Source organism: Nanorana parkeri, unplaced genomic scaffold (genome assembly GCF_000935625.1).
Source record: "Nanorana parkeri isolate BGI_ZX_2015 unplaced genomic scaffold, ASM93562v1 scaffold3848, whole genome shotgun sequence".
NCBI lineage: Eukaryota > Metazoa > Chordata > Amphibia > Anura > Dicroglossidae > Nanorana > Nanorana parkeri.
In genome coordinates, this window is record NW_017310116.1 from 1,839 (window position 1) to 8,519 (window position 6,681).

A 6,681-nucleotide genomic window follows, 5' to 3' on the forward strand; every position below is an offset into this window, starting at 1 on the left:
GGGGTGCATGAGAGGGGAGCATGAGAGGGGAGCATGAGGGGGGTGCATGAGAAGGGAGCATGAGAGGGGTGCATGATAAGGGAGCATGAGAGGAGTGCATGATAAGGGAGCATGAGGGGGGTGCATGATATGGGAGCATGAGAGGGGAGCATGAGAGGGGAGCATGAGAGGGGAGCATGAGAGGGGAGCATGAGAGGGGAGCATGAGAGGGGAGCATGAGAGGGGAGCATGAGAGGGGAGCATGAGAGGGGAGCATGAGAGGGGAGCATGAGAGGGGAGCATGAGAGGGGAGCATGAGAGGGGAGCATGAGAGGGGAGCATGAGAGGGGAGCATGAGAGGGGAGCATGAGAGGGGAGCATGAGAGGGGAGCATGAGAGGGGAGCATGAGAGGGGAGCATGAGAGGGGAGCATGAGAGGGGAGCATGAGAGGGGAGCATGAGAGGGGAGCATGAGAGGGGAGCATGAGAGGGGAGCATGAGAGGGGAGCATGAGAGGGGAGCATGAGAGGGGAGCATGAGAGGGGAGCATGAGAGGGGAGCATGAGAGGGGAGCATGAGAGGGGAGCATGAGAGGGGAGCATGAGAGGGGAGCATGAGAGGGGAGCATGAGAGGGGAGCATGAGAGGGGAGCATGAGAGGGGAGCATGAGAGGGGAGCATGAGAGGGGAGCATGAGAGGGGAGCATGAGAGGGGAGCATGAGAGGGGAGCATGAGAGGGGAGCATGAGAGGGGAGCATGAGAGGGGAGCATGAGAGGGGAGCATGAGAGGGGAGCATGAGAGGGGAGCATGAGAGGGGAGCATGAGAGGGGAGCATGAGAGGGGAGCATGAGAGGGGAGCATGAGAGGGGAGCATGAGAAGGGAGCATGAGAAGGGAGCATGAGAGGGGAGCATGATAAGGGAGCATGATATGGGAGCATGAGAGGGGAGCATGATATGGGAGCATGATATGGGAGCATGAGAGGGGAGCATGAGAGGGGAGCATGAGAGGGGAGCATGAGAGGGGAGCATGAGAGGGGAGCATGAGAGGGGGGCATGAGAGGGGAGCATGAGAGGGGAAAAAAGGGATGAGGGGGGAGCATGAGGGGGGAGCATGAGAGGGGAGCATGAGAGGGGAGCATGAGAGGGGAGCAAAGGGGAGCATGAGGGGGGAGCATGAGAGGGGTGCATGAGAAGGGTGCAAGGAGGAACAACAAGAAATAAAGCCTATAAAAGGGAAGAAGTGGCGGTTGTGGAATCAGCAATAATGTGTTGTGCTCAGAGAGTTAATAATCAGCGCAGAGAGCAGGAACTCGTCTCTTCCTGTGTGCGGGTCAGACCGGCAATGTCACAGATAAACATGGACTACTGATCTGCTGACGCCGGAGGTCATTGTCCCCAATCTACAGAACAAGTTGTGTGACCCGACACTTCTGTCATATTGCCAGATGGACACTAGAGGGCAGCGGAGCTCCTCAACCGTACACATTACTGCACTCTGGCATGTGTTGGCGATACCTCCCGTGTGTGGCGCCGCTCTCTCCAGTCATGAAGGAGTGTTAATATTGGGCTTTGGAAGTTTGTTTTTACACATACACTATATTGCCAAAAGTATTGGGACGTCAAAAACACTGCGTGTGGCGGGCCATCTTCTTTTCTCCCTGGGCTCCCCCCAACAGGCGGAACGCCAGGGCCTGGTCGCAATTGCGACCGCTGCGACCCTGGTAGTTCCGCCAGTGGACGCCCCTCCAAATCATTGGATTCAGGTGTTCCAATCCCCTCTGTGGCCCCCGGTGTATAGGACGAGGCACCTCGGCATGCAGACGCTTCTACAGACATTCGTGAGAGAACGGGTCGCTCTCAGGAGCTCGGTGACTACAAGCGTGGTGCCGTGATAGTTTGTCACCTGTGCAATAAGTCCATCCGTGACATTTCCCGGCTACTAAATATTCCGCCGCGGTCGCCTGTTACTGGGATTATAACAAAGTGGAAGCAACCGGGAACAACAGCAACTCAGCCAGGAAGTGGTCGGCCACGTCACATGACAGAGCGGGGTCAGCGCATGCTGAAGCGCACAGTGCGCAGAAGTCGCCGACTGTCTGCAGAGTCAATAGCTACAGACCTCCAAACTCCATGCGGCCCTCAGATTGGCGCAACAACAGTGCGTAGAGAGCTTCATGGAATGGGTTTCCATGGCCGAGCAGCTGCATCCAAACCGCACATCACCAAGTGCAATGCAAAGCGTGGGATGCCGCGGTGTAACGCACGCCGCCACTGGACTCTAGAGAAGAGGAGGCGTGTTCTCTGGAGGGACCAATCAGGCTTCTCTGTCTGGCAATCCCATTAGAGTTCTGATGTCCCCATTACACTTCAGTGAAGCTGATCAACTCCAGAACATACCGGATCAGCTTCACACAGCCCGGGAATGACAGATCTGAGCCCGGAGGTACTGAAATCCTCGTCACTTCCGAGCCGAACCTTTTCAGGGGAAATCACTGGTCTCACTCCCCTATAGCAGCCCTGGTATCTATCTATCTATCTATCTATCTATCTATCTATCTATCTATCTATCTATCTGTCTATCTAGGTGATATGAGGAGTGAAGGGGCAGGATTTGAGAGAGCGAGAGAGTGGGGAGAGAGGGAGAGAGAGTGAGAAGAGAGAGAGGGGGAGAGAGCGCGAGCGATAGCGAGAGAGTGGGGGAGAGAGGGAGGATGAGAGAGAGAGTGATAGAGAGAGGGAGAGAGAGAGAGAGAGAATGAGAAAGAGAGAGAGGGAGGATGAGAGAGAGGGAGAGAGACGGAGAGAGAGAGAGGATGAGAGAGAGGGAGGATGAGAGAGAGACGGAGAGAGAGAGAGGATGAGAGAGAGGGAGAGAGAGAGGATGAGAGAGAGAGAGGATGAGAGAGAGGGAGAGAGAGAGGGAGGATGAGAGAGAGGGAGGATGAGAGAGAGGGAGAGAGAGAGAGAATGAGAGAGAGAGGGAGAGAGAGAGAGAATGAGAGAGAGAGGGAGAGAGAGGGAGAGGATGAGAGAGAGAGGATGAGAGAGAGAATGAGAGAGAGAGGATGAGAGAGAGAGGGATGATGAGAGGGAGAGGATGAGAGAGAGAGGGAGAGAGAGAGAGGATGAGAGAGAGGGAGAGAGAGAATGAGAGAGAGAGGATGAGAGAGAGAGGGAGAGAGAGAGAATGAGAGAGAGGGAGAGAGAGAGAATGAGAGGGAGAGAGAGAGAGAGCCGGTGTGCCGGGAGTGACGCCATGCGCCGTGGCGGAGGACGCCCTGTGACTTGTTTTCTGTCCCCGGCTGTTTTTCTCTCAGGAAACTTTGCTTGAAGTTTAACCAGAAAGTTTAATGATTACAATATTGATCTGATAACAATGAAGAAAACAAGACCTGCGAGAGCGCGGCAGAGAGGACTGACAGAGACGCAGAGAACGCAGGCAGTGTGTGAGTATTCCTGTGGGAAGGCTTGGGGGTCCCCGGGGATGAGACACAGAGGGGCCCGGCTGTGGGGCAATCTGATGATGGAAGTCTTCAGCTTTGTGTTGTTCTTATTATGAGTGGAGATATTTCTGGTGCTATAGAAGGGAGCTCAGTCCGCATTTCTCAGTCGGTCAGCATTTGGAGACACACTTACTGATTGTGTTTGCTGCATTGTGACTGCACAGTGGCCTTGGGAAGGTCTGGGCTCCAGGTGATCAGGGGTTATCTTGGGCTCTGGGGTTGTCCTAGGATGTTCTGGGTTGTGGGGGAATACAGGGAGGCCTGGCTCTTGGGGATCTGGGGATGCTCTGGGTTCTGTGGGTTTTGATGATGCCCTGGGCTGTGGATGACCTAGTGATGCCCAGCAACCTGGGGTATCTAAGGATTCCTCGTGGGATCTTGGTATGCCCTCAGCTCTGGGAAATCTTGGGATGTCCTCCAGGAATCTGGAATTGCCCTGGGCTTAATGGGATCTGGGGATGGCTTAAGTTCTGCCAACTCTGGGAATTGCTTTGAAAGATCTGGGGATGTCCTGGGCTCTGGAGGAAATGGCGATGACCTAGGCTTTAGGGGATATGGGGATGCCTTAGATCTGGGGTATTTGGGGATGCCCTGAACTTTAGGGGATCTGGAGTAATCAGGATGTCCTGGGCTCCAGGGAATCTAGGGATGCCCTCTGAAATCTTGGAATGTTCTGGGCTTAATGGGATCTTGGGATGGAATAGGCTCTGTCAGTTCTTGGAATGACCTGGCTATTGTGAGAACTGGGAATACCCCGGGCTTAATGATATTTGGGGATGCCCTGGGTTGTAGAGTATCTGAGGATGTCCTGAATTATAGTGGATCTGGAGATGTCCTGAGCTATGGTGAATCTGTGGATGTCCTGGGTTGTGGGGGATCTGGGGATGTCCTGGGTTCTGGGAGATCTAGGAATGTTCTAGGTTCTGGGGGATATAGAGATGACTTGGGTTGTGAAGAATCTGGATATGCCCTGAGCTTTGGGGGATCTAGAGATGTCCTGAGCTCTGCAGGATCTGGGGATGCCATGGGTTACATAGTTACATAGTATTTGAGGTTGAATAAAGACATTAGTCCATCAAGTCCAACCTATTAGGATCTCATTCTAGGAGTACCCGTACCCCTGTATATTACGGTCCCTTAAGAAATCGTCCAAAAGTTTCTTGAACAATTCCACATTATTTGCTGAAATCACCGCCTGTGGCAGTGAGTTCCAGACCCTAACTGATCTTACTGTGAAGAACCCCCTTCGCACCTTGTGCTGGAATTTTTTTTCCACCAATTTTAGGTTATGGCCTCTAGTTTTTGTAACGGAGTTAATTTTAAACAGTTTATCGCTAATGTTGCTACCACCATTAAACATTTTGTACATGGAAATCATATCCCCCCTTAATCTCCTCACCTCTAATGTGAACATGTTTAAATTTAGTAGCCTCGTCTCGTAGCTCTGGTCCTCCATACCCCTAATTAGTTTGGTTGCCCTTCGCTGGACTTTTTCCAACTCAAGGACATCTTTTCTTAGTACTGGTGACCAGAACTGGACCGCGTACTCCAGATGAGGTCGAACCAATGATCTATAAAGTGGCAAAATTATAGACTTGTCCCTGCAATACATCCCCTTTTTAATACAGGACAAGACCCTGCTAGCTTTGTTTACAGCAGCCTGGCACTGCAAACTACCTTTCAGTTTGTGGTCTACAATGACCCCCAAATCCTTCTCCATTTCTGAATTGTAAAGCATCTGGTAATGTCCTGGGTTCTGGGGGAACTGGGGATGTTCTGGGGTGTGAAGGATCTGGGGATGCCCTGAGCTCTGGGGGAACTGGGGATGCCCTGGGTTGTGCGGGGTCTGGGGATGTCCTAAGCTCTGGAAGACATGACGGTTCTCTAGGCTTTGTGGGTTCTGGATACGGAAGGGAGGCTTTGCTCCATTTGGAGGTTGATCTCATTGAACATCTTTCATCGGCGTAGTTGCTACAATATGATAACAATTAGCTGACGCAGCAGCCGGCTCTGTTCACAAACATCTCTCGCCCCGTCCATGACGTCGTGTTTACCCCAGAAGAATAAAATCAATATCTACGTCTATAGAATTCAGATTTCCTCAACGTCACTTCTACGTACACCGACCCCGACGGAGAACAATGCTGACACCTAGGAAGGAGAAATCCTCTACAATTATCAAAAACGTTTATTTCAATATCTGTGTCTACAATTTCTGGAGCTTTGATAGCAAAACTTCCCAAATCAAAAACCATCCTTAAAGAGACCCTGTCACCCAATTACAATGCCCAGCCCCCTCCCTCTATATACAGTATATAGAGTCTGCTGAGGCTACTGAGATCACATCCAAGATGGCGGCACCCAGCAGCGGTCTCGGGGCTTTCACGCGTCTACACACGGGAGGATTCTACGGTGGAATAACATGAATGAAATACATTAGATGCTCATATCATTGTTGGAATGAATGGCCCGATGACAGGGGCTCTTTAGGACTTAATGTCCTTCTTCTGGCTAAATAGTGGAAATGAACAGGAAGTAGGCGGAGTCAGATGCAGCAAAGGTTCACACCCATTTTTCAATTGGTGTTCCACCTTAAATATAAGTGATGGAAAAAATGGTCAGCTGACCTCTTACAGCCGGAGGGTCACGTTGGCTTATAATTGTGTTTTGTAGGGATGTGTCTCTGGGAGTTACACTCTAATTGGTTGTTGGGTTTGGACAATGGGGTCACATGACATCTTCGGCTTCCATATTTGTCTCATGACAGGTGCACTTTCATTGAGCCCCTTATGCTCAGCACACAAATTACAATCTCCTTTAGATCTTCCAATGACTATGTAGTGGGAGGAGCTCTCTGATTGGTGGAATAACGGAGGCCCTCATATGACGGAGTTTCGGATTGTAAGGTGTATGGTGAGCGTCAGCCGTCATCCAAATCGGGAAAAGACAATTTTCCCACAAGACCAACCAAGGCCCGGCCTTGGGGCAGCAGGGGTGTGGAATCCCTATCTCCCAATGCCTGGGACATGCATTTCCAGGTGCCGGGCGGGTCGTTGTTTTCCACATTTAGCCCAGCTTTGGGCAAGCAGAGCTAAATGTACAGCGGGGAAGCCTTGTTGTGTACAAGTGATCTCGGCGACGTCACTGAGATCACTTGTATGCAGCCTGCAGGTCTGTCATTCTCCATGGGGGGGGGG